This window comes from Ochotona curzoniae, unplaced genomic scaffold (genome assembly GCF_017591425.1).
Source record: "Ochotona curzoniae isolate NIBS_2020 unplaced genomic scaffold, NIBS_Ocur_1.0 scaffold_3890, whole genome shotgun sequence".
NCBI classification, from domain to species: Eukaryota; Metazoa; Chordata; class Mammalia; order Lagomorpha; family Ochotonidae; genus Ochotona; species Ochotona curzoniae.
In genome coordinates, this window is record NW_024467115.1 from 28,415,140 (window position 1) to 28,440,970 (window position 25,831).

Genomic DNA, 25,831 nt, shown 5'->3' on the forward strand with positions numbered 1-25,831 from the left:
CCTACTCAGTCCACCTCCTGTCATAGCAGGAACTGTGGCTTTTCCTGACTGGCCTTCCACCCAATCTGGTTCTTGCTGTTGGATGTTCCAGCCCAGCCATGGTTTGTCCATACCCACGTATGGCTCACACATGGCTCAGTAGGGGTTTGAGACCTTGCCTAGTCTTATCACACATCTGCCCTGGTCCTCCAGAACACCAGGGGGAGTCGGGGTCCAGCCCGGTTCGGTGCATCCAATCCCAGTCCACACTTGTGCCAAGGGAGACTGCAACTGTATCCAGATCAGAACGCAGCCCCCCTTCCAGGCCACGCGCCTCTGTGGGAACCTCAGCCCAGCTAGGGTTGTCCCCTTTGCTCCCCAACCAGGTCTGTTCCCAGCCATAGCTCACTCGCATGCCAGTGGTTGCTCTGACTCAGCTTGGCACAGCTCCTCACCTGTCCCAACCTCTGCCTTAGACACTGTGGCTTCGTGTCCCTGGCTCCCGCAGACCAGTAGGTACAAGAGCCTAGCTTGGCATGACCTTTGCTCCCTCCTGGTTTCTAGTTTTACTTGTGGGCTAAGGTTTGCTCATTCGTACCAGATCTACTCTGTTCCCTACCAGGTGACACGTTAGCCAGCCGTTGGAGCTACTTTTGCAGGACAAGCCCCAAGCTCAGGCTTCTGCATGGACTGGTATTTGGTGCCCAGCATTATTAGTGATTAGAAATTTTACAAAGGAAGAGTTACTGCCTGTTTCAGGTCCGAGAATCACAATGGGTTCAACCTGGAGCTAATTAAGCAGCGACTCAAAGAACCAAATCCCCAGAGCTCCCCAGCCGGGCGACCAGCAGGCGGAGCCTGGCACCAATGGCGCACTTGCCGCCCGGACACGGCTCACCATGTGCCCATGGTGGCCGTCCGGGATCCAGGCATGAGACGCCCCGTCCTGAGACCCACCAGCTGCCGGGAGGCTGCTGGAGGTTTAAATTCCCAGGCCCAAGGTCGTGCCCCTCCCAAATCCCCTTCACCGCCCAATGAGGGCGGCGGGTGGGTGCCGGACCTGCCCAGTCCCAGAGGCCTCCCCCCTCGGTCTACTCACCCCAAAGGAAGCAGCCTCTGGAACCCAGCAGGCCGGACACGGCTCACCATGTGCCCATGACGGCCGTCCGGGATCCAGGCATGACACGCGCCGTCCTGAGACCCACCGTAAATGAGGATCCTAAAGAGGTTATCAGGTTTGGTGATTTGAATAAAAGTGTTATCAAGGAAGAAGCCTTACAAGTAGATTGAAGTAAAACTGGGGTCCTAATGTAACTTCCCAATAGAGAAGTTTGTAAGGGGTGAATGGTAAGAGTTGACCAGTGTTGCATTGTGCCCTATATGACTATTACAGTTCCAAGACATTACCAGGTAAGCATCCCTATCTGAAAACCCCAAATCCAAAGTGCTGCAAAGTCTGTATTATTGCTGTGTATTATTAAATTAAAATCTATATTTTGAGTGTTGTGTTAGTGCTCAAAAATATTTCAGCTTAAATTTTCAGGCTTAGGGATGCTCCACTTGTATAAGTAAAATCTCGGAAATAAAAACAAGTCTGTCTTTAGCAAAAATAAATCCAGGCCCAATTGTCACTCTTACAATTTTCTTGTTGAGGTGTGCTTTTAATTTGGCTGTTGTATGCCTGTTGGAGCATTCCTGCCTCTGACTCCTGCTGTGTGGACACTGGAAAGCAATGGTGTGAGCTCAGAAAGCAGGGTCCCTGTCCCTCTAACTTCTTGCTGGTGTAGATGCTGGAAGGCGATGGTGTGAGCTCAGATGGCCGGGTCCCTGTCACCATGTGACAACACTGGGCTGAGTTCCTGGTGTCAGCTTTGACGACCTCAGCTGTCACAAGCATTTGAGCAGTGGACCCACTCATAGAAGCCCCTCTCTCCTTTCTGTCTCTCAGCCTGTCAAAAAAGTTGTTTTGTTTTGTTGCATTTTTAAAGAAATTTGTTGTTAATGTTTCCAACTAGATTAGGAGTAATTAAAGGGCGGGAACTACTACTTGTTCTCTCCAGTACCTACAGTAGAGTAGCAATGCTAACAAATAGCTTTGTAAATAAATACTTGTTGGATGATTTATGGGACTTAATCAACAAGAAAAGCTTTATGATATTAGTGTGCATGTGTTTAAGCTTACTAAGTCACATGGTACCCCATGGCTTCTCCAAGGACACATGAAAAAACCGGAGCCTTAGGGAAATGGTGGTCTTCCAACTAAGACTTATCTGCAAAAAGCGCCTGGCTCAGGACGTTTCACTGTTGCATTCTTTAAACCAGCGAGCCCCATGCAACTATTTCAGAACATAAAGCCAAACAGGGTAAACTTCCTGATTCTGTTTTTAAAGCAGCGTGATAGGATGACAGCACAAAGCACAAGAAGAGTACAGTCCAGTCTCACAAAAAGTTGGTCCCAAAAATACAGCAAAGTCATGATGTGGAATCTGTTATATTAACAGACAAGTACTGTAACAGGGAGACTCATCCTAGGATACATTGATAGGTCAGGCTCACTCACTCTAGTCGTAGGATGGGGGCTGAACTCAAGGATACAGAAGCAGGGGGAGGGACTTTATGTTAATTTTTACCAAAAGCTCTTTAGCAACAGGAGAGTAAGTGGTAATACCTAAGACTTTACAATGTCAGACCAACAACCGTTGACATTTTGTTACCAAAAATCAGAAAAATACTAGAATTTCTGTTTCAGTATTTAGCAAAATACTAAATTGCTATTAAAAAAAAATCATGAATCAGGCCTGTCACCATAGCTTAGTGGCTGAATCCTTGCGTTCCATGTGCCAAGGTCCCAATTGGGTGGCATTTCATACCACAGCTGCTCCGTTTCTCATCCTGCTCCCTGCTTGCAGCCTGAAGAAACAGTAGAGAATGGCCCAAAACCTTGGGATGCTACACTCACATGGGGGACATGGAGGGAGCTCCCGGCTCCTGGCTTCAGCTCAGCTCAGCTCCAGCTCCACCTGGGGAGTAAGCCAGCACATGGAAGATTCTTAGCTTTGTATCTTCTTCTCTCTGTATATCTGCCTTTCCAAAAAGATAAACCATGAATCAAAAGGTCTGAGCCCATATACTGTTATAATATCATCTTGAGATTTTTTTTTTACCAAGCTAATTATGCCAAATAACAAGAGTTACAATTATTGAATGGGAGGAGACAAGCTCATTGTAATTTGTAGCAGACGTTGCATAGCTGAAGCAGCTGAGAGTCACTGAGACACTACCAAGAAGCAGCGAGGTTAGACGGGCTGGTTCTAAATGCAAAGTGTTACCTCTCTCTGAAAGTTCCCCCTCTCCCCCAGTATTTTGTTTTTGTTTTTGTTTGTGTCTTTAGTGGTCTCTAAACCTGTCGAACTGGTTGGAAACTGAGACTGACATGTAAATGGTCTTTTTGCATTTTCTTTCCTTCTGGGTAATTTGCCCATTTAATCTTATCTCTCTTTTGAATAGGGCACTTCCATGTTAACCTTTTAAAACTAGTTTGAAATGAGATTGTGGTACTGAGTACATTTAGAATCATTTTATAGGAATTCTTTTTTTAAAAAAAATTCCTTGTGGCTTGTGATACTTGCTGTATTACTTGGTAATGTCAGAGAAGGTATAACTTGATCTTTGAGCCACATTCGGTAAATAATAATCTTGTGTGGAACGCAGTGTTCTATCAGTAAGAGGAAAATTATTGCGTGTGTTTGTGTGTGTGTGTTTGTGTGTGTGTGTGTGTGTGTGTGTGTGTAGCTTTCCTTTGCCCTTAGAGCAGTTCTGACTTAAAGACCAAGTTATATATTGATAGTTACTGTGTTTTTTAAAAAGCACTATATTCCAAATCTGTTACCTTTTAGTAAGAGATATATTGACAGCAGTATTTTCTTTTCTACCTGGCAGCAACAGAATTTCATGTCTTGTTTACTAATTCTCTATCACGAATGCAAATTGTTATACTTTTGTTTATTATCATCTCTCAGAATCGAGATCTCTGAAATGTTCGTTAGTCATTATTCTGTGGATAAATTGCTCCTGTCTTAAGGTGGATGCATGTGAATTATTTTAAACCTGAAGCTTGAGATGTGGATCTTGCATTAGCACTAATGAAAATAAAAACTTAAATATACTCATATTTAGAACAGAAAAAAGAAATGTGTTTCACTCATTAGTACTGTAGGAAAATGGCCCACCCAGGTGTGCCGGCCTGTTAGCTGCCTTGTATACTGTGCCTGGGCTCATGACAGCCCAGTAAGATGGGGTGGGTAATGCCATAAAATAGGAAGATATTGCTGAAGAAAACTTAATTCAGGGCTCTGTTGAAATAGCTTTGAACCCAAGTTTCTCCCAGAACTTTTCCCTACATTATGTCATCACAAAAGAAAGTTTTATTTTCCACAAATGTATTTTTATTTTGTTGATGTGTTGGTAGTTACTAGAAATGTAGGGAATTAAGTTCTCTGAATCTTGTTTTCGTTATGTTTTGCTCTGTAGCAATTCTTCCAATATCTGCCACCACTTGACAGGGGCAGAGAATATAATTTATTTTGACGTCTGTGGCATTCATTTCTTAGAAAAACTCCTGAGGGTGCCAGCCTAGCCAGCCTAAAGCCGTGTTTTCCAGGCCCTGTAATGTGATTAGCATGGCCTTCTACCGTTTCACCATCTTTTCTGTAACCTTTGTAGTTGCACATTTGTTTTAGGTCTTCATTTTTATATTGATTAAACAAATTTTTTTTAATCGTGCATCTATTTTGGTAATGGAAAAAAAGAATTTCCAGTGTGGTTAGGAACTACATCTCTTAAACTGTTCTTTGCCTGCCTCTTTAAGAATTAACTGAGGGCTTGTTTTTTGTTTTGTTTTGTTTTGTTTTGTTTTGTTTTGTTTTAAATTGAAGCTTGAAATTTAATCTCTCAATTGGAGAGATTAAAAGTATTTCTTAGGAAATCCCTAAGAATCAATCACTGGAAATTAGAAAATGACAGGAAATATGATAGCTACCAGAAGGATAAAAATGACCTGGAAATGAAGACTTGCAATTCCAATTTTATGGGTGAAAATGGATTTTGTTTTCTCTATCTGTTACAGTTACTCCATGATCCTCTGTTTGAGTTTGTTGCTAAAAGCTATTAGAGACTTCATAAAAGCTACTGTTTTTGGTTTAAGTCCATTAATAGGGTTGGGTATCTTCATTTAACCACGTAGCAATTTCTGGTGATTGTAATTGTAAGAAATTATGTTAGAGGCTTTGGGAGCTAGGACACTGCTGTTAGATTTCATAATGTGATCTCATCACGTTTCTTGTTCTGCCTACCTCTAGTTTACTCTAGTTTCTCTTCTGCTTTCAAGGCTCCAGACCCAGTTCCTGGACCTGCCCTGGAAAAGAAGTATCCAGTAGAGATGAGCTCACTGCTGTTACTTAATTAAAAATTTGTAAGCTGCAAAAGTGGCAATGAGCCAACCAAGAAAAGCTACAATTTGAATTTTTCTATTTCCAGGTATGCTAAAGTCCATGGCACTAGTCAAGCTTAGCCTATATAACTGCCTTTTTGTGAAATCTGTAATAACCAAACCTTTACTTTCAAAACTGAGGTCTTATTGCTTTGGAGTGTAGCAACACCCCTAACATCTAGGTAACACGCGGCTACTATTGACTTTAACAGACTTTTTGCCTGAACACTTCTAATTTAACTGTTTGCTAGTAACAGCAAACTAATGCAGAAACATCATTTAAAAATTATAAAATTCTGTTGAGTTGAGCCCTGCAAATGTACCAAAAACACTGTGGTCTTGGGGCGATGGCCTAGCGATTAAAGTCCTCACCTAGAACACTCCAGGATCCCATATCGGTACCGGTTCTGGTTCCAGCAGCCCCACTTCCCAGTCCAGGACAGCCCAAGGCCTTGAGATCCTGCAGCCACATGGGAGACCTGGAAGAGGCTCCTGGTTCCTGGCTTCAGATTGGCTCAGCTCTGGCTGTTGGGGCTGCTTGGGGAGTGAACCAGTGGATAGAAGATCTCCCTCTCTGTCTTTCCTCCTCTCTGTATATCTGTCTTTCCAGTAAAAATAAATAAATCTTTTAAAAAGAAAAGGAATAAAAGTAGACATTAACATAACAACATTATCTTTGAGGAGATTCACCTGTGATGCAGGTAGTTCAAGGAATAAGATGAATGAAGCTAGTTCTTCCCTGAGATCCCCGACTGCTCTATAGTCCTAATGCTTTACATAAAGAGTTAATTTATCCTTTGGTAATTGGGAAATTGTACATAATATTTCTGATTAAACCAAATAATGTAGTACATTTCAAGAAATTAATCATGTTCTGTATGTAAGTATATAGGCAATATTGCTGATTTTTTTTTTCCCCACTGGATTGCTCAAAGGAAACCAGTTGGAATAGTCCTGTCTAAAGTGACAGAACTAGGGCCTGGCGCGCTGGCACAAGTGATTAAGGTCCTCACCTTGCACGCCCGGGATCCCATATGGGCGCCGGTTCTAATCCCGGCAGCCCCGCTTCCCTTCCAGCTCCCTGCTTGTGGCCTGGGAAGGCAGTCGAGGACAGCCCAAAGCTTTGGGATCCTGCACCCGCGTGGGAGACCCAGAAGAGGCTCCTGGCTTCGGATCGGCATAGCATCAGCCGTTGCGCTCACTTGGGGAGTGAATCATCGGACGGAAGATCTTCCTCTCTGTCTCTCCTCTCTGTATATCCGCCTTTCCAATAAAAAAATAAGAAGAATAAATCTTTAAAAAAAATTTTTTAAAAGTGACAGAACTAAAAACTGAGGTTTCCCAGTGCCCTAGATTCTTAACCGGGAGGAGATTGGTTAGGGGGCCAGCATCAGTTGGGTGTGATTGTGTGTAAACAACTTGGCAGAGTAGGGTGTAGAACTTGATGGAATTTGTTTCACTGAGCTTCCAGACCAGTGCAGTCTGCCCTCCATGCTGTCAGTTCCACATCTACAGGTTAGACTTACAGTCCTTCCATTTTTACTGAACAAGGACAGACATTTTGTCCTTACATGACACTACATGTCAACTATTTGCATGGTATTTACATTGTATAAGTAATTTAGAGGCGATCTAAAGTGTATGGGGAGAATATGTAGGTTATATGCAAATAATAGCATTTACTATAAAGGGTTTTAGCATCAATGGCTTTTAATATCCTCAGGAGAGGGGAATTTTGGAACCAAGACCCTGCACATCTGAAGGAATGAAAGTAATATAAAAGAGTAGAGACACAAACTGTATTCTTTGGCATGCCAGAGAGAATAAATTTAGTGAATAATGTTTCTGCTGAGTTAGATCCTTCAGAAAGCGGCAGAAGAAATTCTAAAATTATGAGAACAAAGTTATAATCTCTTAGAAAAATTATGTCTACATGCTTAAAGAACAGTGGAGATGTGATGGGAGATGAATGGTGCCATACATATTTTCAAATGTCAGATAAAGGACTTTGGACTTAGTGAGCAGTGGGAATCCATTACAGATCTGTTAGCATTAAGGAGGGCATTTATTCTTTATGGGTATTTGTCAGGCATTGTATAAAAAGTTGTGGTTTCACATTGCAGAAATGTGAGAACACATGTTCACCTTATTTCTGCACAGGATCTGACCCAAAAGAAGTGCTGAACCATGGCAGTTATGCTGTAAGCTCAGAGTTAGCAATGTGTCTTAGCCATCTTTGTGCATGATAATTTCCCAAAGGGTGTGGAGGGCCTCTGATTCTTAGTAATAACAATGAACCTACTTCTCTATGATCCCTTAACTGGTTGTAATCAGGTAAGCCTTCTCCTTGGCAAATGAGTACTGCTTACTCAATTTGAGGACTGGAGTTACAATAGTTCACCTTGAACTAGACTTTGGGTGAAAAATGATGCCCGACTTTTTTGTTTCAAGTTATGTATCAGGAGACTAATTATGGTTAGTCACCGACCTCTAATCTTGTGAACCATAAGCAACAGGGAAATGAAGCATTTAGCCCAGCAGGTGAGAGGGCTTCTCATCCTGTAAGGCAATGTTTGAAGTGGATTCCCAAATCCTGCTTCCTACCGGTGCAGGCTGTGGAATGCAGTGCTGTTGGCTCAAAGAGCTGGGTCCTGCCACACACTTCCTGGCTCCTAGCTTTGGTCCAGGTAAGGTCACTGCAGACATTCGGGGAGTAGAAGAGTGGATAGGTGCTTTCTCTGTGACTATCTGTCTCTGCCTCAAATAAATTAATAAATATTTTTTTAAATCTAAGTATCTTTCATATTGTAATAATCATTGCTGGATCTGGATCTATTAACCATACTTCAGTAACATTTTCATCATGGACAACATAAGCTTTGAGTTCAGGACCTATCGTCAGTCAGGTACTTTTTAAATAAGATTTATTTTTATTGGACATATTTACAGAGATGAACACCTTCCATCCATTGGTTCACTCTCCAAGTGGCCACCACGGCCAAAGCTGTGCTGATCCAAAGCCAAGAACCCAAGAGCTTCTTCCAGGTCTCCCATGCAGGTGCAGGGTTCCAAGGCTTTGAGCCATCCTCCACTGTTTTCCCAGGCCACAAGCAGGGAGCTGGAGGGGAAGTGGGACAAGTGGGGGCTGGAGGGGAAGTGAGCACAAACCGGTGCCCATGTTGGATCCTGGTACATTCAAGCAAAGATTTAACCCCTGAGCCATCACACCGTGTCCAGTCAGGTACTTTCAAGTAACTTGTTCTACTCTCTTCTTGTTTTTCTATCCACATACCAGAATACAAGCAACATTATGGGAAATATAGAGGAAATAATTTTATAGGAAAAATACCTATTCTGTTCTAGATATCATAAGCATATGTTTACCTATATAAGTAATACACAGATATATATTTAAAACGTAGAGGAGTGACTGTATATCCTTGTATGACCCTCTGCAAAATGATATGTTTTTCTGAACTTTTCATAGCAAAAATTATTTAAAGTTTCTTTTTGTGTATTTTAACACAAAAGGCATCACGTTACATATGGGTTATTGTTTTATCTATCATATTATCTATGGGTATATAGCATGTATGGGTTTTGCATTTTAATTTATCCAGCAAGTAATGTCTCATAGATCTTCCAGTTTAATTATTTGGTATCCTGCTGTACTAAAAACAGCTGTGTGATGCTTCTGAATGTAGCTGTGCAATAATCCAATTGTTTAGTTGTCTTTGGTGGACACTGAGGCTGTTTCAGTAATAGGTACAGGGGCAGCCATCCTTAACAGGGAGCCTCAGAATGCTGTGAGGACCTCTTACCACTGATCTCCATACAGTCCCAGCCCTTTATTTGGTCCCATTTTTCCCCTGTTAATCTTGTACATCTTGGCTCATCTTCTTGGGTTTTTCAAGTACTTAATTTACGTTTCCTTTCCGTTTTACCTATAAATAGGAATTTACTATACTAAGGTCTTAATTTTCTCTTGAAGCTATTTATGCATATTATAGATTATTCTAAAACTAAGGTCAAATGGACAACAAAAGGTAACTTTGTTTCCATCTTAAAACCCTGATGTGTTGGAAAATAAAAAAGATATGAATTAGAAAATGTGCACCATGTACGCAATTGTAGTGTTTTGGTGAAGTATAATCACTTTGTCTTAGCTTTATTGCGCCCTCCTTGATCCTTAGAAAATGGTGGCATTCCCCCACAAATCCACAACACCTAAACTGCCCACGAGGCTGACTTACACTTTCCTTTAAGAAAACTTAGAGCTGGCAAGCCTTATAACCATAAGAAGTGGTCACATTCATGGCCTAAGGGCAACGCATCCAGTGAGACAATTGGGAAATTGTAAGAGGAGGCAATGTGGATCATGATGTTTCAATGGTTATTGGTTTTCATTAGAAAGTGAATTATTACAGACCTTATTATTATATTAGCTGAGATAAGTAGTTTAGGGTGACAATCTTTTGCTCCCTGCAGATTTAATAACAAACTTTGAGTCAATAGCATTTGAATGACTGATTTGGTATGTTCCTTATTTTTTCAAAGTTTATTTGCATTTGCTGATTTGCTTCACAAATGGCTGCAATGGCAGGTTTCCTACATGAGTACAGGGGCGCAAGCACTTGAGCCATCTTTCCCAGGAACACCAGCAGGGAGCTGGATCTGAAGTGGAGCAGCCAGTTATTATACTGATACCCATGTGGGACAGTGGTGTCACAGGCTGTTGGCTTAACTTGCTACACCAGCAAGTTAAAAATGTTCTATTAAAAAAATGTTCTATTGGGCCCAGTGTGGTGGCCTAGCACCTAAAGTCCTCGCCTTGAACGCACCCGGATCCCATATGGGCACCAGTTCTAATCCCGGCAGCTCCACTTCCCTTCCAGCTCCCTGCTTGTGGCCTGGGAAAGCAGTCGAGGACGACCCAAAGCTTTGGGACCCTGCACCAATGTGGGATACCCAGAAGAGGTTTCTGGCTCCTGGCTTCGGATTGGCATAGCATCGGCTGTCGCGCTCTCTTGGGGAGTGAATCATCGCACAGAAAATCTTCCTCTTGTCTCTCCTCCTCTCTGTATATCTGACTTTCCAATAAATAAATAAATCTTTTTTTAAAAAATGTTCTGTTATTTTTATCTTGCAAATAACTGGTCATCTGTATAAAGTGTTTCCATATTACAGCTTTCCTTCTTTTAGCGATGTATTTGCTTATTTTGAGTTACAGAGGAGGTGAGGGGAATATAGAGATCTGTTGTTCTCCCTCCAAGGTGGCTGCTGCAGCCAGCCCTGGGCCAGGCTGAAGCCAGGAGCCAGAAGCTTTACTTGTCATCTTCTGCTGCTGTTTTCAGGCTGTTAGCAGGGGTGCTGAATTAGAAATGGGACAGCCAGGGCTCAAACCAGTGCCTTTCTGGAATGCCCACACTGAGGGCAGCAGCTTTACCAGCTGCCCTACAGTGCTGACCCCCTATAACTATTTTATGCTAACATTTGATATTTATTTTCTTATTTCTACCTAAAATGGGGATAATATTTGAATTTTTGGTTTGTTGTTGCATAGCTGTGATTCTTAGATTTTATCTGGAAAAATAGCTTGATATTACAGAGTTTTTTGAAGAGTGCTATGATTTGATATGATTAGAGCCATGCTCCCCAAAAATATAATTTCAATAAATATGCTGTAAAAATAGCACAAATACTTTTAGGTTCAATTACCAACATTTTGAACCCAGCATTGATTTTTGTTGTTGTTGTTGTTGTTGTTTAAGAGCTATGCATTTTATTAGAAAGTTAGAGTTACATAGGGAGGGAAATACAGCAAGAGATCTTCCATCTGCTGAATCACTCCTTAAATGGCTGAAGCAGGGAACTTCTTTGGGGTCTCCCATGTAGGTGCACAGCCCCAAGACTTTGGGCCATCCTGCATTGCTTTCATAGACCATTAGCAAGGAGCAGGATCAGAGTGGAGCCACAAGGACTCCAGGTGGGCATGCCAGCCCAAGATCCAGTATCAAGATACAGTGTTAAGCCTCTGCTTAATTCCAGCATCCCATTTTGGAGTGCTTGTTGAAGTCCCACCTGCTCCACTTCTGATCCTGGTCCCTACTAATAGCCTTGGGAAAGCAGCAAAGGATGGCCCCATGAGCTTGGGCCTCTGCCACCCTTACAGAAGACTCAGATGCAGTTCCTGGCTCCAGGCTGTTACAGTCATTTGGAAGTGCACTAGTGGGTGAAAGATCAATCTTTGAGGAGAACTGGCATAGTGGCATAACAGGTAAAGCAACCACCTGCCTCTGCTGCTCTAGGTCCCTGCTTCTGCACCTGGGAGAACTACAGAGGATGGCCCCAATATTTGGGCCCCTGCACCCACATGGGAAACCTAGGAGAAAGGGTCCTGACTTCTTGCTTGACCCATCCCTGGCCATTGCAGACACTTGAGCAGTCTACCAGAAGTCTCTGTCTCTGTTTTCTGTCTTTTTCTTTCTCTCTGTCTCTCCATATCCGCCCCACCCCTCCCCGTGCCTTCTGTCCTCACTCTCTGTAATACTTCTTTTTAAATTGATAAATAATTTGTTTTTCTTTTAATTTTTTATTTTCTTTATTGGAAAGGTGGATATACAGAGAGGAGAGACAGAGAGGAAGATCTTCCATCCGATGATTCACTCCCCAAGTGAGCACAACGGCCGATGCTATGCTGATTCGAAGCCAGGAGCCTCTTCTGGGTCTCCCACGCGGGTGCAGGGTCCCAAAGCTTTTGGGTGGTCCTCCACTGCTTTCCCAGGCCACAGGCAGGGAGCTGGAAGGGAAGTGGGGCTGCTGGGATTAGAACCGGCACCCATATGGGATCCTGGGCTTGCAAGGTGAGGACCTTAACCACTGCGCCAGCGCGCCGGGCCCGATAAATAATTTGTTAAAGATTTATTTTTTACTTGAAAGGCAGAGTTACAAAGTGAAAAAGAGACAGACTGAGATCTGTCCGTTGGCTCACTCTCCAAATGACCACAACTGCTGATTCTGAACCAATCCAAAGTCAGCCATAGGCTGAGAGCTGGATCAAAAGTAGAGCAGCTAGGACTAGAACAGGCACCCTTGTGGACGCCAGCATTTCCAGTGGAGGATTAGCCACTGGCCCCAAATGAAATTGAAAAGAAGAGATTAAGATTGTTTTTTACTGTCTCCTACTTCCCCCTTCTCTAATGTTCTACCTTTCAAGTTAATTAACTTTAAAAAATTAATGACACTTGTTATTTTAATCACATGTGACGTACACTGAATATTGTGAGGCTGACATATGATATAATACTTGCATAATACATCAGTAATGTAGACAATATTTGAAATAGTGAATACTTAGATAATATTGAAGTCAAAAAAGTTAAACTTTAATTTAGAAAATTATACCATCATTCAGCTATTCAAACTATCAGTGCTTTTTTTCTGTCTTCAGTAGTATTTAAGAATAATTTATGCATTCTGATATTGTCAGCCAATCCATAGAGCAGATACAGTTACAGTTAGTGCCAAGAAGCTGTCAGCATCATGTTGACAGCCAATGGAGAAGCTGGAACATTCTGCTTTCCACTAGACATCCCAGGGAGGTTGCTGTTAAGAGGTCAGAGGAATTGTGACATCGAGTCAGTTCTGTTAAATGTAGCATCTGGATTTCTGAGAATCACTATGTTGTGCAAAATCATGAAAAATAACTACAATACATAGCTTATGGCAAAAGCTCAACACTCAGAAACTTCATCTATGAAATTGTTTTGAAGGTTATGGTTAAGAATACGTGATGGAACAAGATCTGAAGTTTGTTTATGGAAGTGAACGTAGGAAGGGATGCAGTGTGTGAGTTACTCATAGTGGTCAACAAAGGGTTTTTATCAGGCCACCAGACCTGACCCCGTGTGCTGTGTGACAGCCAGGTTGGGATGTGTGTTCAGGTTGACTGCATGGAGCTTGTCGTAGCTAGCTGTGTCTTTCATGTTTCTTGCAAATCACATTATGGCAAAATTCCAGTTAAAGCTCAAATTCTTCTCTAATGCGTCAATTGTGTTAGAAAATATTTACAATTTCAAAACAGATATGATACAGGGGTGGAGAACATCTGGTCCTTGGGCTGTTTAAGGGCTGCAGAATCATTTGGTCTGACTCTGCCAAGGCACCACAGGCAGGACTCAAAATTCAACAACTCTATAGCAGGCTGATTTTTAAGTTGATAATTTTGTGTGACCTGCATATGATGTTATAAAAATCCAGACAGCCCTTGGCAGGAAAACATTCCCCACCCCTGTCAGAAATGACTTTTAGCCAAGAAAATACTTCAGTTTGGGTGATAGATACCCCTCTTACAGTGGACTTTTGAAACTGGATACTGGGCCTGGCCTCGCCTAGAATGCTCCAGAATCCTATTTGGGCACTGGTTCGTATCCTGGCAACTCTGCTTCCCATCCAGCTCCCTGCTTGTGGCCTGGGGACGCAGTCAAGGACAGCCCAAAGCCTTGGGACTCTGCACCCGTGTGGCAGACCTGGAGGAAGTTCCTCACTCTTGGCTTTGGATCAGCGCAGCACTGGCCACTGCAGTTACTTGAGGAGTGAACCATCAGACAAAAGATCTTCCTGTCTCTCCTCTTCTCTATATATCTGACTTTGCAATAAAAATAAATAAATCTTTTTTTAAAAATGGATACATTTGGATAGGTAGTTAGAGATGTTCTGCAGCCTTTACTAAGCCTCTGCTTGCTGTTCACTAAGTGTTTGAAATACAATAGTGAGCAAGATAAAGATCAGTCTATTCACTTTGGAACTAAATTGCCTAAATAAAGAATTTTATTTGTGATTAGGGGCTATTGTAATGGGTGAAATTAGATTGGTGAGTGGAACATGCATTCTGGCAACTGCATTTTTCTCTAACCTCTCAGCAGATACATCGTATAAAATAACCTCCTAGGTCCCTGTCCAACCCAGGCTTCCATGGTTTACAGAAAGAATTATTATTGCTAGTAGTTACTGTGGAAACAAATTTAATTTAAGGTTATATGGAAATGGAAAGATCTTGTCATTTTCTTATCCATTAGCTGAGCAAAAATCTGCAGTTGAGAAGTCCAGTTTGTTTATGCTTTTGATTTCAGTGTTCAGTATGAACTAAATTTTTCTTTGTTAAAATAAGTTTGTTCCAGTAAAACTCACAGTTGCTTAAGAATGTGATCAAGCTAAAATGATATGTATTTAGTTCTCTACACAGCACAATACTGTTGGAGTTTTCAGGACACTTGGTCGGTTTTCTGATGAGACAAGTTGTTTGTCCCTTATAGATGGAGAAAGAGGGTGTCCAAGAGTCCCGGAGCTCTTGTACTGCTGCCCAGCCAGGATAGCAGGTGCTCTGTTTGCTGAGATGTTTTTCTTTTGTAGTTTGTGTAGTTTGTGGAAATTCATCAGACATAGAGTAAATATTATTTCTTCCAGTTTATGTCCTTTGCTGAAGGCCAGGCAGGTGTAACACAATTACACACAAAATACAGTTGTGTTTTATGTCTTACGTAGATGAACCATTCTCATAATGTGTTGATTACCATTTTATAGTTGAGGAAACTAAAGCATAGAAAAATTCAATGATTTGCCCAGGAAGACATTGAAAATCGGTGACAGGTTAAATTTCATAAACAAACAAGGACGCCTAGGAGTTAGATTTAGTCAGCTACAACTATGTGTCAAATACTGTGCTTAAATTTGTTCTCTCACTTAATAATTTGGTCTCCTTTTGTGAGGTAATGCTAACCTATATGGAATTGAGGTTGAAATATTTAGCACTATTGGATTACCGTATTATTATTATTATTATTATCATTATTATTATTGGAAAGTCAGATTTACAGAGAGAAGGACAGACAGAGAGAAAGATTTTCCATCCACTGGCTCACTCCCCAAGTAGCCACAGCAGCCAGAACTGAGCCGATCCGAAGCCAGGACCCAGGTGCCAGGAGCTTCTTCTAGGTCTCCCTAGGTGCAGGGTGCAGGGTGCAGGGTCCCAAGGCTTTGAATCTTCCTTGACTGCTTTCCCAGGCCACAAGCAGGGAGCTGGATGGGAAGTGGAGCAGCTGGGACACGTACTGTTCCCATTTGGAATCCTGATGGATGCAAGGCGAGGACTTTAGCTACTATGCCACTGCATCAAGCCCAGATTGCCTATTTTTAACTGTTAACATCTTTCCTCAGAAAATTTTTGAAACACTGATGACTAAAGTAGAAAACTGTTTCTTTAAGTTCTCCTTTTAGGAAGTTGACTCTTTAGGAAAATTTATTCTATAAAAAAAGATCTACTTACATTCTCCAAAATATAAGAATGGGGAAAGATTTCTTGGAAAAGGCCAGAAGCACAGGTAGTCAAAGCCAAAATAAACAAATGGGACTACATCAGACTACAAAGCTTAAAGAAGATGATCAATAAAGAAGCAACCAAAAGAATGGGAGAAAAGGTTTGCACATTATACGACTAAAAGGGGACTAATATCCAGGATTTATAAAGAGCTTCAGAAGCCCAGTGACAGCAAAACAAAAAACTATGTGAAGAAATGGGCAAAGGAAATGAACAGACATTTTTCAAAAGGATAAATTCAGATGGCTAGTAGACATATGAAAATGTGCTTAGGCTCCCTAGCCATCAGGGAAATACCAGTGAAAACCACATTGAGGTTCCACCTAACTCCAGTGAGACTGGCCTACATTTAGAACTCTACTAACACCTGCTGGTGTGGCTGTAGGGAGAAAAATGTCCTTCACTGTTAGTGGAAGTATAGGCTAATACAACCACTATGAAAATTGGTATGGAGAGGGCTAACAGAACTGAAAATTGACCTGCCATATCCCACTGCTATCCCACTGCTGGGGATATATTAAAAGGAAACAAGTTCTGTATATGAGAAAGGGATCTATAATCCTATATTTACAGCAGCACAATCTATAATAGCAAAGACACGGAAACAACCCAGATGCCTGTCAAAAGAGGCGTAGATAAACTGTGGTATACCTATTCCAGGAAATACTACTCGGCCATTAAAAAGAACGAGGTTCTACCATATGTTCTCTGTGATATAAGGCAACCCACATGGAAAATCTAAGATCAATAGCCTGTTTTTGCTGCAACTTCTGGGGTTTGATATTTTTGTTTTTATTTTTCGTTTTTTCAAAATAGTTTCTTTTCTCATTAAATTCTTCAGTGACTCATAGGTCAAACTTTTTTTTTTTTACTTTATGTTTCATTTCTTCAGTGACACATAGTTCATTCTATAGCATGTTATCCAGCTTCATGGTGTTGTAACGTTATTAACTTTATTCCTATGGTTGGTTTTTATTTTATGGCTTTTCATTTAAGGAAATGTATGTTAACTGTGTAATAGATGCTACCATATCTAGATGTGAAGATACAATACAGTATGCATATCTACTTTCAAATCAAAATGGATTCCCAATGAAACTGTTAAATATATCTTGACAATAGGATGCTTGACTCTCCGCCCCATTGTCTGTACCTGCAATGTCAGGATACACTTAAATAGCAGAATGACAGACGGATGACTGCTTATGAAGGACTATAGTGTTATCATAGTGTGGGGGAAATAGGTAGGGGGAGGGGATATCTGAAGGGGAAAGGGAAATCCCAGAACTTATGGAATTGCATTATAAATAAATAAATAAAAATAAAAACATTGGAAAAACAGATTTACAGAGAGGAAGACCGTCCACCTACTGGTTCACTCCCCAAATGGCCACAACGGCCAGAGCTGAGCCAGTCAGGAGTCAGAAACTTCTTCCAGGTCTCCCATACTGGTACAGGGTTCCAAGGCTTTGGCCCATATTCCACTGCTTTCCCAGGCAATCAGGAAGGAGCAGGGTGGGAAATAGAGCAGTCAAAACACAAATCAGCACCCATAAGGGATCCCAGTCCTTGCAAGGGGAGGATTAACCAGTTGAGCCATCTTGCCAGGCCACTATTTGTTTTTAAAGTAGTAATTTTAAAACTTAAATTTTAAATCTTTAATTCTAAGTAACTTTTATAAAGTCAATCCTAGTTTTTTTTTTTTAAAGATTTTATTTGTTTTATTAGAAAATAGAGTTACAGAGAGAGAATGAGAGGCACAGAGAGATCCTGCATCCACTGGTTCACTCTCCAAATGATCCCAGTGGCCAGAGCTAGGATGGTTTGAAGCCAGGAGTCAGGAGCCTCATCTGAGTCTCCAACCTGGGTAACAGGGACCATGCATTTGGGCCATCCTCTGCTGCTTTCCCTGTTGCATTAGCAGGGAACAGGATCAGAAGTGCAACAGCTGGGACTTGAACCAGCATGCCATAGGACATGCCAGTATCACAATGGTTGCAGCTTAACTGGCTATGCCACAACACAGGCCCTCCACCATCTACTTTTTATAATATTTCCATGATAACGGAATAGTTTGGAAGTTGACTTGGTTAAGAAAAGATTTTATTTTATAGTTTATATTTATTTTTAGTTGATTTAATGTGTTCTGTTTGAGTTTGTCGTACCGGATGTTTGCCCTGAATTCCTGATGTAGCTTGCAGAACCCATTTATGTAGTGTAGAGGAGCAGTTTTCTCTTCCACCAATTATATCTTTATATCCAATTACATAGAAATTTCTAGCCACTCATGGAAAAGATTTGTTGTTAACTTTCATTTTAATGATCCCTTTTTATTTTATTAACTTTAGTCCAGTGTCTTAGCCATAGGTGCCAGCCCAGGAAACACCTTTTACATGAGGAAAGACACTAGTTTTTGCACTAGAATGTGTATCTGAAAGATATCTTGAAGGATAAATGTTTGAGGAGATAAGTTTGCCTTAATTTGAACATTACAGTGAATGCTCATAGCAAAATATCATCGATGTCCTAGAAATATGTAGTTTTGTGAATCAGTTAAAAATTTTATAAACCCCTACAAATTGTAAGATAGATAGATAGATAGATAGATATAAAAGAAATCCTAAGGACCACAGTTTTAAGGGTTGAAGTTTGTTTCCTCCTGCCCACTCAGGATTGACTTGATTGGACCGTCATCAGCTCTGTTAGGAGGCAGTAATGGCTCCGGGGCTCTCTGTGCTAGCTGCCTATCTGAGTTACTTGGGGGGTATTTTGTTTTGGTTTTAGTGACAGAGATGCCTAAACCCTGTATCTGGAACCTCACTAGGTTTGTCTTGCTGCCCCAACGTGGCCTCACCTTTTCTGTAGGGTTGCTTTTACAACCACCTGTGCTTCGTCCTGCCTTCCTCCCTCTTTGGATAGGTGACCTAGTCATGTGGTACAGGATTCAGCAGCCACCCAGAAAAGTACAGGGGAAGGAAGTCTCAGGTCTCTCCCGGCTCTCAGACATCTCCTGTTCTCCTTCCTCAGACGTACTTGTTGCCACTGCCTTCACAGGCAATGTTGATGTGCATTAAGGAAGGAGAGTCACTGGGCAGTGCTCACAAGAATGGTCCTCTGCAGGTGTTACAGCATGACCAGGGAGGGGCAAGACACTTTTCTTAAAAAAAAAAAAAGAAATATGAAAACCCATTCATATTTTCATCATGCACATTGGAATATTTCTATAATTTCACTGCCATTATACCAATGCTTTTTTGTTTGTTTTGCTTCTAATTTTAATTTTTCCCCCAGTGAAAATAGTGATCCACTTGATGATAATATATTCTCTGGCTCTAACAAAAAAATATAGGACTATTTCCTTTCATTTTCCTGAAGTTTTTAGAATTGTAATGTCTATGTGATAGATAATAATGGATAACAGTGTGCAAATTAGCTCTCCAAAACTTCAGCATTTTAATTCTTTCTAGGGTTTAGGTTTAGGATATTTTACACTGAACTGGAACTTTCTCATGTAAATATTGTTAAATGGAATTATTTCCAAAGAATAAGCTGCTAATACAGAAAGCTGTCACTGCCTTTTGGTTACCTTGTTTGTATGGTAGTATTTCTCCTAGTGGAAAATAGAGCATCTGCCTCTGGAATCCCAAACTCAGAGTTCATATTACAGTCCAGCAGTAAAGACAGTTCCCTTAACATTACGCAACAGCATTCTTAAGCTTATTGCTGCTAAAGACTTGTTTTTAGTAACATATAATAACAGCCCTTGAAAATGCACTTTGAGAAGTAATTGATAATATTTTGAGTTTTCAAATGGATTTGTTAGAATTAGTGAATTCACACACCTCTGAGTTTTATCATGATAGCCTTTCATGTCTGTGATAATTCTAGTTCCACCTTAGTTGGAGATTGGCATCAGCAGGCACTCATAGAAAACTTAGTAAGTCTGGCCCCATTGAAGTAGGCTGTCAGAACACTGCTGGTGCAGCAGGTAAAGCCACCAACCACATCACCAGCAGCCATGGGAGCCACTGTTTCAAGTTCTAGCTGCTCCATTTCCAACCCAACTTCCTGCCAATATGTGTTTTGACCCCTGAACCCACACGGGATACCCAAATGAAGCTTCTGGCTCCAGGCTCCTGGTTTGGCCTTGCTCAATCCAGGCCATTGGGGTCATTTGGGAAGCAAATCAGCAAATGGAAAATCTCTTTTCCTTTCTCTTTATAATTCTTTCAAATAAATGAGTAAATCTTAAAATAAATAAATTAATAGCTTTTTGTATACATCCAAATATGGGTTATCAGAATGAACAACAGTGGAAACAAGAGCAACAGAAATAAGATGCAGGGTTGAGTCTGTTCAGGCTCCTGAAGCTACATAGCCTGTTCCCAAGAAGTTGATTTCTCACCAGTCTAAGCTCAGGGTGCAGCATGTCTAGGGTTTGCTTTCTTGTGTTAGGTGCCTCCTGGCTGCGTCTTTGTATGGTGGGCTGGGCGGAGAAGCACCCTAAGGCCTCTTTCCTGAGGGCCCTAACTGCATAGATGAGGCTTTGACCTTCACAGGGGATCACCTCCCACAGGCCCCTCTTGGCTGGTGCCATCACACTTTGGGGTAGGGTTTCAAGTATTTGCAGGAAACATAAACACTCAGACTGTAGCAAATGAGGGTGGATCTAAAGGAAAAAAAAAAAAGCTATAAGTAGCCTTAATAAAACATTGATATCAGACCCTGAATGAAATATTCCCTGTTAGAGTAAGGGATTTAGGTGGTTTGGGAGCTATTCGATCTAATGTTTTGAGTCTGAAATGAATTCAATATTAAAATCTCCTCTATAGCTGATTTGTTAGAAGTAGACTTTGTTTTTTTTCATAGAATTTCCTATAGTAATTTGCCATATACCTGTCATTTTAGGGGACCACATAGTGTGTTTGTTTGTTTAGTATTACAGATACCTTGACTATTTCGTCCACCAATGGTTAACGTTTGTAACATTAGTGCCTAAAAATGTACATGATCTGTTTGTACTTTTTGAAAGTAGAATGTTCTCAGTGTAAGATTTCAAACAATCTTGGTATGTACAAAGTAAAAACTCTACCAAAAACAAATGGGATTACATTACTCATTATTTGTTAGCACTTTGTGCATCTTTAGTTAACACTTTTCCCCTCTTTGAACTTTGCTAGGGAAAGTCCATGTGAGTATGTGCAGAAGAATCTTGTACCCCACAGTACTTTTACATAGTCCCTCATGTGGAAATACCATGACTGTCTGCTATTGAAGTGGCTTTTAAATTCTGGTATTGTAAGTGGTATTCTAATAATCATCTTTTTTTTTAATCTTTGCATGATCACCTATTTCTGTAAATAAATTTCTACATGTGAAATTGCACAGAGAGTCTGCACATTAAGTTAGATGAACAGGTATAGTTCCTCAGAAATGCATACCTGTATGTTCTATTATCTTCTGGCATTTGCTTGAGCTTTTGTAATCTGTGGCTCATTGCTCCAGAGATGGACTGTGTTGGGAGCAGTTTCCATCTTCCTGCAGTGTATTTTGCACTCTGTTTTCTTTTTCCCCTGTCACTTAACTCACATCTTCAATGTGCCCGTATTTTCAGCCACTGTCTCTTTGAATGTTGCGTCTCCTTCATCTTTCCTCCTGGAAGTCTCTGCCAGATGCATGTTTTCCTTCTGACTGATGGGTTTAGTTTCCACGGATCTCTCTGCCTGAAGTAAGCCCTCTGCTTTCTGGTTGCTGTTCTCATAACTGCTGGTTCTCACATCCTGTTTGCTCAGTCTCTTTTGCTCTTGGTTTTTGCATCGCAGTGATGGTATTTCGCTTTCTAGAAGTCCTCAGTGATCCTTTTTCAAATCTGCATTTTTACTTTATATATTATCTTTGTGGTTTCTTTTCCTTCTTTTATCTTTGCAATCATTTTAAATATTTCTGTCTTGCAGCTTCCTGCAGGTTATCCTGTAGTCTTGCGTTCTTAGATTCTAATCATCCACTTGGTATTCCTCATTCTTACTCATGAAGAATTATTTATTTGTGGTTTTGAATTTGGTTTATCATTAGTTAATCTTCAGCATGATCTTGTTTTTCATCTAGGAATCACTTGGTGCCAGGGTTAAAATACTCTTTCAAAGTAGTTCTGCATTAGTTTCTGTCAGGAAACCCATATATCACCAGCCAAAAACCTTTTCTAAATCTTACTTTCTTTTGGAGTATCTTCTGTACACCTGTAAATTAAATTTTGATTCCACACCTGTATATGTATATGGTGCATCTGGCTTTCAATTTTTTTGAGATTTATTTGTTTTTATTTGAAAAGCAGAATTACAGGGAGGGAAAGAAATACAGTGAAACAGGCCTTCCATTCACTGGGCTGGTCTAGAGCCAGGAGCCAGACACTCCTTCCAAGTTTCCCATGTGGGTGAGGAGTCAAAGTCCTGAGCCATCTTCCATTATTTTTCCCAGGCTGTTAGTAAGAAACTAGATCAGAAGTGGAGCAGCCAGGACACAAACTGATGTCCATTTGGGATGCTGGCAACACATGTAGAGGCTTAGGCTGTTACTGCACAGCACCATCATGTGATTTTAATTTCTAAGGGCAGCTTTCCCTTCTCAACCATGGTTCCTAGGGATTTCAATGGTCTTTGGCTTCTGTATAACAGTGGGTTGAGGCAATATTGCTTTGACAGCAATAAAGAGAATGTTCCAGAATCTGGGCTTTATAAAATCATCTCATTTAAATAAAATATCTCTTATATGACCATAAAGTCGGCCTATTGATGGTATTTAAAGCCTGGTGCCAGTGTGTCCAACCCTAGTAACTCTACCCCCTGTCCTAGCTCCTCATCCTCTCCCTGGTAGCACCACAGCATTTTGACTTGTGCTCTGGCTATCTGGCTTTCAAGTTTTTGACATCAGGCAGTTTTTTCTTACAAGTTCTGCTGTGTATTGAAACAAATCTAGTTTTTCAGTGGTTTTAGTTGATTCTAACAAAAGTGAGTCTGAATTATTAGCTCAGTACATCATGATATCAGAACTGAAGACTTTTTCATCACCAAAACAAGAGTGGATTTTCCTAACTGGTGCTTAGGAGTGTCTATTGAGATAACAGTGTAAATACTCTTCTGTAATTAAATTAATATAGTAGAAGAACATATACAAGTTTGCCAAATGATCATAAAAACCTATAATAAATTCAGTTCTGTGGCCTACTGTATTCCATTCCCTAATCTTTTATTTAAACATTGAGTGCCAGTTTTTGCAGATAAATTACTTTGATACATGGGTGCTTTGTTTGCTCTTGCATGCATATCAGAAGGTGAGAACCTCCAAAGAATTTAGATAATTGGAGTTTGCTTAGGCTTTGGCATATTAAATAACATAGTAATTGCCTATTTTCTGAAAATATTGTGGGGTCCTTGGAAAGGGGAGAATTGTCAAGAGCATTCAGCTTCACTCAAACTTTTCCTTATTGTTGAAGTGATTGTTTTGGTTGCTTGTTTGGTTTTAAGGTCTTCTTGCATGGCTTATTTACTATAAAGTGATGAGCCCCATCTAAGTAGTGTCTCTCCCTCCACCTCGTCCTTCCCTTTTTCCTGTTTCTCCCAGGGTTAGAATTTTGAGAGCTTTTCCCTTTTGTTGGATTTGATGGGAAGCCAACTGCAATTTGTTTAACATTGTACGATTTACTGATAAAAAACATAGTTTTCTTCTTGAATCGCTAGTTTGGGAAAGAATATTGGAGCTGCAGTCCCTGTCTCCCTGTCTATTATAACTGAAATAACTAAATTAAAAACACTTCCCAGGGGTAAATACAGAATATTGCTTAAGCAAAATTGAGAAGCAACTGAGCAGAAAAATAGGCTGAAAATTGTGAGTGGATGGGTGTGTTGAGACTGAATTATAGATCTTTAATTTCTGTAATAGAAAATCCATAGTTTTTTAAAAAAGAAAATTCAAGCAACAGCTCTTTTTTTTTTTTAAGGGAATTTTAATTTTTTTTCATCCCTTTTTTGTTTGAAAGATCTTCCATCTACTGAATCACTTGCGCCAAGTGGAAGCAAGGGGCTGGGAATTCAGTCCATATCCTCTTCATGGTAGAGAGGGACCCAACCACTTAAGACATCAACTGCTGCCTCCTGGGATTCACATGCGTAGAAAATGGAGCCAAGTCTGAAAGCCAGACACTCCTACGTGGGGCGACAACATCCTTAGCAGCTCAACTGTCCAGCTGAACACCTGATCCCCTTTTATGATTCTGTAGGAACACAGAGAAGCAGCTGAGTGTTAACACGGGTCACCTGTGCCGAGTAGAAACCAGGTAAAGGCATGAGGCAGGGGAACTGCTGGTCTCCTTGATAGAGCTTTGTAGCACTGCTTTTTGAACTGTTTAGGTGTAGGTGTGTTATTTGAACTTAAGTTTTCTGTATAGAATAGTGTCGTGTTTCCTGAACAAGAAATTAAGATATTTAAAAGTCAGTGTTTAAAACATACTACTCATATTTTGGGGGTGGAAGGAATATTGACCCTTGTGAAAAAAAAATGGGTGTATTAATGCGTTAGCCATAATTAACCAAGAATTTGTTTCTTCGCATGTTCTGAAATTATGCCATTAGTAGTATTTATTATCTCATCTGTACTAACATTATTGCCAGCTCTGGAAATGGCTTAAAGATTTTTATCTATAGCTTGAATTTCCCCTCTGAGCTCCACAGATCTGCGTGTCTCAGCTCCCTGAGCGATGCCTGCTTTGGGATGCACCCTGAACTCTACGTGTTCAAAACCAGATCTATGATCCTCTGATTTGTACATGTGATCCTTTTCATCATTCCCTAGTTCATAGTTGAGACCAAATCAGAAATCAATCTTGACACTTATTTCCCATCCTCTCGGTTTCTAGTCCATCATCTAGTTCCATAGCATTTCACTTGCTGAATATTCAGTGAGTTTTCCGCAGCTCTATCCCCAGTCTGCATTGCATCCCTGTAGTGTGGCTGTTAGCATTCCCAGCTTGACCATAGTAGTAGCTTCCTAACGTCCTTCTTACAGGTTTCTTTGCTCTTTTCTCCATAATACAGCCATTCTTCATACATACATGATTTCTTTTTTTATTATATTGGGCAGTTTCCCTTACTCTTAAGTAAACCCCTAGATTTTAATGAGGTTGATTTTAAGCACATTTCATTTTTTTTTAAGTCAAAGTTATGAGAGAGAGGGAGAGAGAGTTCCAGAGGATTTATCTAGGTCTTCCCCATGGGTTCAGGAACCCACATCTTCGGGCCATGTTCTGCTGCCTTCCCAAGGGCATTAGTGGGGGACCTAGATCAGAAGAGGAGCAGCTGGACTCAAACTAGCCCCATACATGGGATGCTGGCATGATAGGCAGTATCTTTGCCCACTATGCCGTAACACCAGTACCTCGGGCACCAGTACCTCGGGTGGTTTTTGTAATTTTTTTTTATTATTTCAGATGATTTTTTTTTATGTGACACAGTTTTATAGGTACTGGGTTTCCCCCCACCCCTTCCCTAACCCTCCCCCCATGATGGATTCCTCCCCATTGTTGTGTGACCACAGTTCAAGTTCAGTTGAGATTCCTTCATTGCAAGCATATACAAAGCATAGAGTACAGCATCTTATTGTCCAGATAAGTTCAACAGCTTCTTGGGGAGACCCTCTCTGGTCTGAAGGTAGAGCCAACAGAGTAAAATCCTGATCAATTAAAAGCCCCAACATAACATCAGCAACAACATATAACGTTATGGAATTAATTGACATAGTAAACAATATGTTAAAATTAAATGCAATTTCTTAGCAACAACCTGTGACTACTTCAATGACATTTCAACAATTGAGGTACAAAACAGTTTTAGGAGAGGTGTGCAGAGAAATCTTCAATACCTTGGTGAGGAGTACTTAATCTTTGTGTCCTATCTAGTAAGGTATGTATGAGTCCATGCTGACCAAGCTTTCCTTGTTGT

General features: G+C 40.8%; 1 protein-coding gene across 4 annotated transcripts in view; it reads left to right on the forward strand.

Moving 5' to 3' along the window:
* Nucleotides 1-25,831, forward strand: part of TAB2 (TGF-beta activated kinase 1 (MAP3K7) binding protein 2) — a 92,812-nt gene that overhangs the window by 27,049 nt on the left and 39,932 nt on the right. The window contains exons 1-2 of one of the 4 annotated variants that reach the window (XM_040965275.1): nucleotides 3,019-5,514; nucleotides 23,875-24,171. The exons of 1 other annotated variant lie outside the window; for it this stretch is intronic. The gene's annotated coding sequence lies outside the window, so the exon portion shown is untranslated. Of the gene's footprint in view, nucleotides 1-3,018; nucleotides 5,515-22,327; nucleotides 24,172-25,831 lie in introns of those variants that run through there. 2 more of the 4 variants (XM_040965272.1, XM_040965274.1) reach the window with 2 other exon arrangements.